Source organism: Monodon monoceros, unplaced genomic scaffold (assembly GCF_005190385.1).
Source record: "Monodon monoceros isolate NGI ecotype Baffin Bay Population unplaced genomic scaffold, NGI_Narwhal_1 Contig174_ctg1, whole genome shotgun sequence".
NCBI classification, from domain to species: domain Eukaryota; kingdom Metazoa; phylum Chordata; class Mammalia; order Artiodactyla; family Monodontidae; genus Monodon; species Monodon monoceros.
Window position 1 is genome coordinate 1,410,708 of NW_021697627.1, and position 8,546 is coordinate 1,419,253.

Genomic DNA, 8,546 nt, shown 5'->3' on the forward strand with positions numbered 1-8,546 from the left:
CTATTCTTTTGTCTGTTTTTTCTTTTGCCCTACCCAGGTACGTGGGGAGTTTCTTGCCTTTTAGGAGGTCTGAGGTCTTCTGCCAGCCTTTCAGTAGGTGTTCTGTCGGAGTTGTTCCACGTGTAGATGTATTTCTGGTGTATCTGTGGGGAGGAAGGTGATCTCCGCGTCTTACTCTTCCGCCATCTTCAAGGTCCCCCCCCCCCGAAGATGGGTAATTAAGATGTGGTTTCTCCCAGCTGACGCCCTAAATCTGAGGATGGTCAGGACTTTTTATCTAAGAACTGATGTTCTTGCCGCTGACGGTTTTATAGCTGCGATGGTACTTAACTGCATGTAAAACTTTGATGGAGCTTCACAGGTGAAGGATGGAGTCCAGGCAGTCTTGACAAAAAGACACAGTATTTAAAAATAGGATTTTGAAATAATAAACTTGGTATTAGTAAATGAAACTTGGAAAGGGCTCCCTGACAAGAATGATGCAGGAATGCAAATGGACAGGAGGTCAGTGGTCTCCACTGAGTCAAAGTTCCACTATATTGCAAGGGGTGTAGCAACTCCTTTTGAGTTCTGGACGTGTCTTAGAAAACCAGGGTCCACAGTGCAGAAAGCTGGTCTAGCTACAGGGGAAAGCAGGGAGAATCTTGTTAGCGGGCAAGAAGGCAGATGGACAGGGCAGGAATATAGGTGAAAAACACATACCTATGGATGATTTCCTTTTATAGCGGATTCCACCACTACAAATATAAAAGTAGCTGTGGGTGAGGGGGATATGAGTAATGACCCATGGAGCCATCTAGCAATATGCAGTGTGTCCTCTTTTTTTTTTTTACATGTTTATTGGAGTATAATTGCTTTACAATGCTGTGTTAGAGTCTGTTTATAACAAAGTGAAGCAGTTATACATATGTTCCCATATCTCCTCCCTCTTGTATCTCAGTCCATCCCACCCTCCTTATCCCATCCATCCAGGTGGTCACAAAGCACCGAGCTGATCTCCCTGTGCTACGCGGTGGCTTCCCACTAGCTATCTGTTTTACGTTTGGTAGTGTATATATGTCCATGCCACTCTCGCACTTTGTCACAGCTTACCCTTCCCCCTCCCCTTATCCTCAAGTCCATTCTCTAGTAGACCTGTGTCTTTATTTCCGTCTTACCCTTAGGTTCTTCATGACATTTTTTCCCCTAATATTCCATATATATGTGTTAGCATACGGTATTTGTCTTTCACTTTCTGACTTACTTCACTCTGTATGACAGACTCTAGGCCTATGCACCTCATTAAAAATAGCTCAATTTCGTTTCTTTATATGGCTGAGTAATATTCCATTGTATATATGTCCCACATCTTTTTATCCATTCATCCAATGATGGACACTTAGGTTGCTTCCATCTCCTGGCTATTGTAAATAGAGCTGCAATTAATATTTTGGTACATGACTCTTTGTGAATTATGGTTTTCTCAGGGTATATGCCCAATAGTGGGATTGCTGGTATATATGGTAGTTCTGTTTGTAGATTTTTAAGGAACATCCATACTGTCCTCCATAGTGGATGTACCAGTTCACATTCCCACAAGCACTGCAAGAGTGTTCCCTTTTCTCCACACCCTCTCCAGCATTTATTGTTTCTAGATTTTTGGTGATGGCCATTCTGACCGGTGTGAGATGATACCTCATTGTAGTTTTGATTCACATTTCCCTAATGATTAATGATGTTGAGCATTATTTCACGTGTTTGTTGGCAATCTTTATATCTTCTTTGGAGATATGTCTTCTGCCCATTTTTGAATTGGGTTGTTTGTTTTTTTGTTATTCAGCTGCATGAGCTGTTTATAAATTTTGGAGATAAATCCTTTGTCAGTTGTTTCATTTGCAAATATTTTCTCCCATTCTGAGGGCTGCCTTTGGTCCTGTTTATGGTTTCCTATGCTTTGAAGATTCCTTAGGCCCATTTGTTTTTGTTTTTAATCCCATTTCTCTAGGAGGTGAGTCAAAATGGATCTTGCTGTGATTTATGTCATAGAGTGTTCTACCTAGGTTTTCCTCTAAGAGTTTGATAATGTCTGGCCTTACATTTAGGTCTTTAATCCAATTTGAGCTTATATTTGTGTATGATGTTAGGGAGTTTTCTAATCTCATACTTTGACATGTACCTGTCCAGTGTTACTAGCACCATTTATTGAAGAGGCTATCCATTCTCCACTGTACATTCCTGCCTCCTTTATCAAAGATAAGGTGACCATATGTGCGTGGGTTTATCTTTGGGCTTTCTATCCTGTTCCATTGATCTATATTTCTGTTTTTGTTCCAGTACCATACTGTCTTGACTACTGTAGCTTTGTAGTATAGTCTGAAGTCAGGGAGCCTGATTCTTCCAGCTCCGCATTTTGTTGTCAAGATTCCTTTAGCTATTTGGGGTCTTTTGTGTTGCGATACAAATTGTGAATTTTTTTGTTCTAGTTCTGTGAAAAATGCCATTGGTAGTTTGATAGGGATTGCATTGAATCTGTGGATTGCTTTGCGTAATAGAGTCATTTTCACAATGTTGACACTTCCAATCCAAGAACATGGTATATCTCTCCATCTATTTGTATCATCTTTAATTTCTTTCATCAGTGTCTTATAATTTTCTGCATACAGGTGTTTATCTCCTTAGGTAGGTTTATCCCTAGATATTTTATTCTTTTTGTTGCAATGGTAAATGGGAGTGTTTTCTGAATTTCACATTCAGGTTTTTCATCATTAGTGTATAGGAATGCCAGAGATTTCTGAGCATTAATTTTATAACCTGGTACTTTACCAAATTCAGTGATTAGCTCTAGTAGTTTTCTGGTAGCATCTTTAGGATTCTCTATTTAGAGTATCATGTCATTGGCAAACAGTGACATCTTTAATTCTTCTTTTTTGATTTGGATTCCTTTTATTTCCTTCTCTGATTGCTGTGGCTAAAACTTCCAAAACAATGTTGAATAACAGTGGTGAGAGTGGGCAACATTGTCTTGTTCCTGATCTTAGTGGAAATGCTTTCAGTTTTTCACCATTGAGGACGATGTTGGCTGTGGGTTTGTCATATATGGCATTTTCTATGTTGAGGAAAGTTCCCTATATACCTACTTTCTGCAGGGTTTTTATCATAAATCGGTGTTGAACTTTGTCAAAAGCTTTCTCTGCATCTATTGAGATGATCATATGGTTTTTCTCCTTCAATTTGTTAATATGGTTTATCACGTTGATTGATTCACGTATATTGAAGAATCTTTGCATTCCTGGAATAAACCCCAATTGATCATGGTGTATGATCCTTTTAATGGGTGGTTGGATTCTGTTTGCTAGTATTTTGTTGAGGATTTTTGCATTTATGTTCACCAGTGCTATTGGCCTGTACTTTTCTTTCTTTGTGACATCTTTGTCCGGTTTTGGTATCAGGGTCATGGTGGACTTGTAGAACGTGTTTAGGAGTGTTCCTACCTCTGCTATATTCTGGAAGAGTTTGAGAAGGATAGGTGTTAGCTCTTCTCTAAATGTTTGATAGAAGTCACCTATGAAGCCATGTGGTTCTCGGCTTTTGTTTTTTGGAAGATTTTTAATCACAGTTTCAAGTTCAGTGCTTGGGATTTGTCTTTTCATATTTTCTATTTCTTCCTGATTCAGTCTTGGCAGGTTGTGCATTTCTAAGATTTGTCCATTTCTTCCAGGTTGTCCATTGTATTGGCATAGAGTTGCTTGTAGTAATCTCTCATGATCATTTGTATATCTGCAGTGTCATTTGTTACTTCTCCTTTTTCATTTCTAATTCTTTTGATTTGAATCTTCTCCCATTTTTTCTTGATGAGTGTGGCTAATGGTTTATCAATTTTGTTTATCTTCTCAAAGAACCAGCTTTTCGTTTTCTGGATCTTTGCTATCGTTTCCTTCATTTCTTTTTCATTTATTTCTGATCTGATCTTTATGGTTTCTTTCCTTTTGCTAACTTTGGGTTTTTTTTGTTCTTCTTTCTCTTATTGCTTTAGGTGCAAGTTTATGTTGTTTATTTGAGATGTTTCCTGTTTCTTAAGGTAGGATTGTATTGCTATAAACTTCCCTCTTAGAACTGCTTTTGCTGAATCCCATAGGTTTTGGGTCGTCGTGTCTCTATTGTCATTTGTTTCTAGGTATTTTTTGATTTCTTCAGTGATCACTTCGTTATTAGGTAGTGTATTCTTTAGCCTCCATGTGTTTGTATTTTTTACAGATCTTTTCCTGTAATTGATATCTAGTCTCATAGTGTTGTGGTCGGAAAAGATACGTTATACAATTTCAATTTTCTTAAATTTACCAGGGCTTGATTTGTGACCCAAGTTATGATCTATCCTGGAGAATGTTCCATGATCACTGGAGAAAATTGTGTATTCTGTTGTTTTAGGATGGAATGTCCTATAAATATCAATTAAGTCCATTTTGTTTAATGTATCATTTAAAGCTTGTGGTTCCTTATTTATTTTCATTTTGGATTATCTGTCCATTGGTGAAAGTGGGGTGTTAAAGTCCCCTACTATGAATGTGTTACTGTCGATTTCCACTTTTATGGTTGTTAGTATGTGCCTTATGTATTGACATGCTCCTATGTTGGGTGCATAAATATTTACAATTGTTATATCTTCTTCTTGGATCGGTCCCTTGATCATTATGTAGTGCCCTTCTTTGTCTCTTCTAATAGTCTTTATTTTAAAGTCTATTTTGTCTGATATGAGAATTGCTACTCCAGCTTTCTTTTGATTGACATTTGCATGGAATATCTTTTTCCATCCCCTCACTCTCAGTCTGTATGTGTCTCTAGGTCTGAAGTGGGTCTCTTGTAGACAGCATATATATGGGTCTTGTTTTTGTATCCATTCAGCCAATCTGTGTCTTTTGGTGTGAGCATTTAATCCATTTACAGTTAAGGTAATTATCGATATGTATGTTCCCATTCCCATTTCTTAATTGTTTTGGGTTTGTTATTGTAGGTCTTTTCCTTGTCTTGTATTTCTTGACTAGAGAAGTTCCTTTAGCATTTGTTGTAAAGCTGGTCTGGTGGTGCTGAACTCTCTCAGCTTTTGCTTGTCTGTAAAGCTTTTAATTTCTCCATCAAATCTGAATGAGATCTTTGCTGGGTAGAGTAATCTTGGTTGTAGGTTTTTCTCCTTCATCACTTTAAATATGTCCTGCCACTCCCTTCTGGCTTGCAGAGATTCTGCTGAAAATTCCGCTGTTAACCTGATGGGGATTCCCTTGTGTGTTGTTGTTTTTTTTTCTTGCTCCTTTTAGTATGTTTTCTTTGTATTTAATTTTTGATAGTTTGATTAACATGTGTCCTGGCGTGTTTCCCCTTGGATTTATCGTCTGTGGGACTCTCTGTGCTTCCTGGATTTGATTAACTATTTCCTTCCCCATATTACGGAATTTTTTAGCTATAATCTCTTCAAATATTTTCTCAGTCCCTTTCTTTTTCTCTTCTTATTCTGGGACCCCTATAATTCGAATGTTGGTGCATTTAATGTTGTCCCAGAGGTCCCTGAGACTGTCTTCAGTTCTATCCATTCTTTTTCTTTATTCTGCTCTGCAGTAGTTATTTCCACTATTTTGTCTTCCAGGTCACTTATCCGTTCTTCTGCCTCAGTTATTCTGCTATTGATCCCTTCTAGAGTATTTTTAACTTCATTTATTGTGTTTTTCATCATTGCTTGTTTCTTCTTTAATTCTTCTAGATCCTTGTTAAATGTTTCTTGCATTTTCTCTATTCTATTTCACAGATTTTGGATCATCTTTACTATCATTATTCTGAATAATAGGTAGACTGCCTATTTTCTCTTCATTTGTTAGGTCTGGTGGGTTTTTACCTTGCTCCTTCATCTGCTGTGTGTTTTTCTGTCTTCTCATTTTGCTTATCTTACTGTGTTTGGGGTTTCCTCTTTGCAGGTTGATGGTTCATAGTGCCCGTTGTATTTGGTGTCTCTCCCCAGTGGCTAAAGTTGGTTCAGTAGGTTGTGTTGGCTTCCTGGTGGAGGGGACTAGTGCCTGTCTTCCCGTGGATGAGTCTGTATCTTGTGTTTCTGGTGGGCAGGTCCACGTTTGGTAGTGTGTTTTTGGGTGTTTGTGGACTTATTAGGATTTTAGGCAGCCTCTCTGCTAATGGGTGGGGTTGTGTTCCTGTCTTGCTAGTTGTTTGGCATAGGGTGTCCAGCACTGTAGCTTGCTGGTCGTTGAGTGAAGATGGGTGTTGGCGTTGACATGGAGATCTCTGGGAGATTTTTGCCATTTTATATTATGTGGAGCTGGGAGGTCTGTTGTGGACCTGTGTCCTGAAATTGGCTCTCCCATCTCAGAGGCACAGTCCTGATGCCTGGCTGGAGCACCAAGAGCCTGTCCTCCACATGGCTCAGAAAAAAAGGGAGAAAAAATAGAAAGAAAGAGAGAAAGAGAAAAAGAAAGAAAGAAAGAAAGAAAGAAAGAAAGAAAGAAAGAAAGAAAGAAAGAAAGAGAAAGAAAGAAAGAGGATAAAATAAAGTAAGATAAAATAAAATAAATAAATACAAAAGAAAATATTAAGAAAAAAAATTTTTAAGTAAAAAAAAACAAAAATGGAAGGAAAAATGGTGAAAGCAAAGCTATACAGACAAAATCTCACACAGAAGCATACACATACACACTCACAAAAAGAGGAAAAGGGGAAAAAATCATAAATCTTGCTCTCAGAGTCCACCTCCTCAATTTGGGATGATTCGTTGTCTATTCAGGTATTCCACAGATGCAAGGTACATCAAGTTGATTGTGGAGCTTTAATCCACTGCTCCTGAGGCTGCTGGGAGAGAGTTCCCTTTCTCTTCTTTGTTGTCACAGGTCCCGGGGCTCAGCTTTGGATTTGGCCCCGCCTCTGCGTGTAGGTCCCAGGAGGGCATCTGTTCTTTGCTCAGACAGGACGGGGTTAAAGGAGCCACTGATTCGGGGGCTCTGGCTCACTCAGGCTGGGGGGAGGGAGGGGCACGGAGTGCAGGGCGGACCTGCGGTGGCAGAGGCCGTCAGTACGTTGCATCATCCGGAGGCACGCCGTGTGTTCTCCTGGGGAAGTTGTCCCTGGATCCCGGGACGCTGGCAGTGGCAGGCTGCACAGGCTCCCGGAAAGTGGGTGTGGATAGTAACCTGTGCTTGCACACAGGCTTTTTGGTGGCGGCAGCAGCAGCCTTAGCATCTCATGCCCGCCTCTGGGGTCCGCGCTGTTAGCCGCGGCTCGCGCGAATCTCTGGAGCTCCTTTAAGCAGCGCTCTTAATCCCCTCTCCTCGTGCACCAGGAAACAAAGAGGCAAGAAAAAGTCTCTTGACTCTTCAGGCAAGAAAAAGTCTCTTGCGTCTTCGGCAGGTCCAGACTTTTCCCCGGACTCCCTCCTGGCTAGCCGTGGTGCACTAACCCCTGCAGGCTGTGTTCACACCGCCAACCCCAGTCCCCTCACTGCGCTCTGACAGAAGCCCGAGCCTCAGCTCCCAGCCCCACCCATCCGGGCGGGTGAGCAGACCAGCCTCTCGCGCTGGTGAGTTCCAGTCAGCACCAACACTCCGCTTTGCCCCCCGCACCCCTCGTTGCTGTGCTCTCCTCCGCGGCCCCGAAGCTCCCCGCTCCGCCACCCGCAGTCTCCGCCTGCGAAGGGGCTTCCTAGTGTGTGGAAGCCTTTCCTCCTTCACAGCTCCCTCCCACTGGTGCAGGTCCCGTCCCTATCCTTTTGTCTCTGTCTTTTCTTTTTTTCTTCTGCCCTATCCAGGTATGTGGGGACTTTCTTGCGTTTTGGGATGTCTAAGGTCTTCTGCCAGCGTTCAGCAGGTGTTCTGTAGGAGTTGTGTCACGTGTAGATGTATTTCTGGTGTATCTGTGGGGAGGAAGACGATCTCCGCATCTTACTCTTCCGCCATCTTCCTCAACTCCCCCTCTATTTCTTTTTAAACAGAGAGGACAAAGGAAAAAATTGCAAACCAATGTTTTACCAGAACAGTTCGATTTAATCTTTTCTCATAAGCTTGGATGTGAGGCGAATTCCATGCTGGTGCGGAGAGGCTGAGCCTTTTGTATTATCACCTGAACTTACAGAGCTAAAGAAAGGCTGGTCTTTCTCACAGACAACAGGGTACGGGCCTTTGACCAAAGAAGGATATGACACACTTGGATTAAGAATTCCAACTCCAAACATTAGAAAGCAGCAACAACAACAACAAAAAGTTCTCAGAAGAACTTAAGGCTCAGCGTTGGCCACAACTATGAGAGAAACAGAAATAGATTGACTTGACTGAGAATGAGGTAGATGGGTGTAGAGGGGATCAGCGAATGGTGTATCGTATATAGGGGACCTCCACACCCTCGCCGTTCTCGTCGTTGCAGCACAGCTCAAGCACCAGTGCTTGAATGTGGTGTCCCAGCTTTTGCTTTGATACTCGTCTCACTATTGCTGTCATCCTGGGGTGAGGAAAAAGAGGGTCAGGGAAGTAGAAAGAGAGGAAAGGACTTACGGAGACAACTAAAGTAAGGAGAACAGTGAACAT

The 8,546-nt window shown here is 41.3% G+C and overlaps 1 protein-coding gene across 1 annotated transcript in view; it reads left to right on the forward strand.

Moving 5' to 3' along the window:
• LOC114891181 (amelogenin, Y isoform-like) overlaps positions 1 to 8,546 on the forward strand; it is a 72,303-nt gene that overhangs the window by 62,560 nt on the left and 1,197 nt on the right. The window lies entirely within an intron of this gene.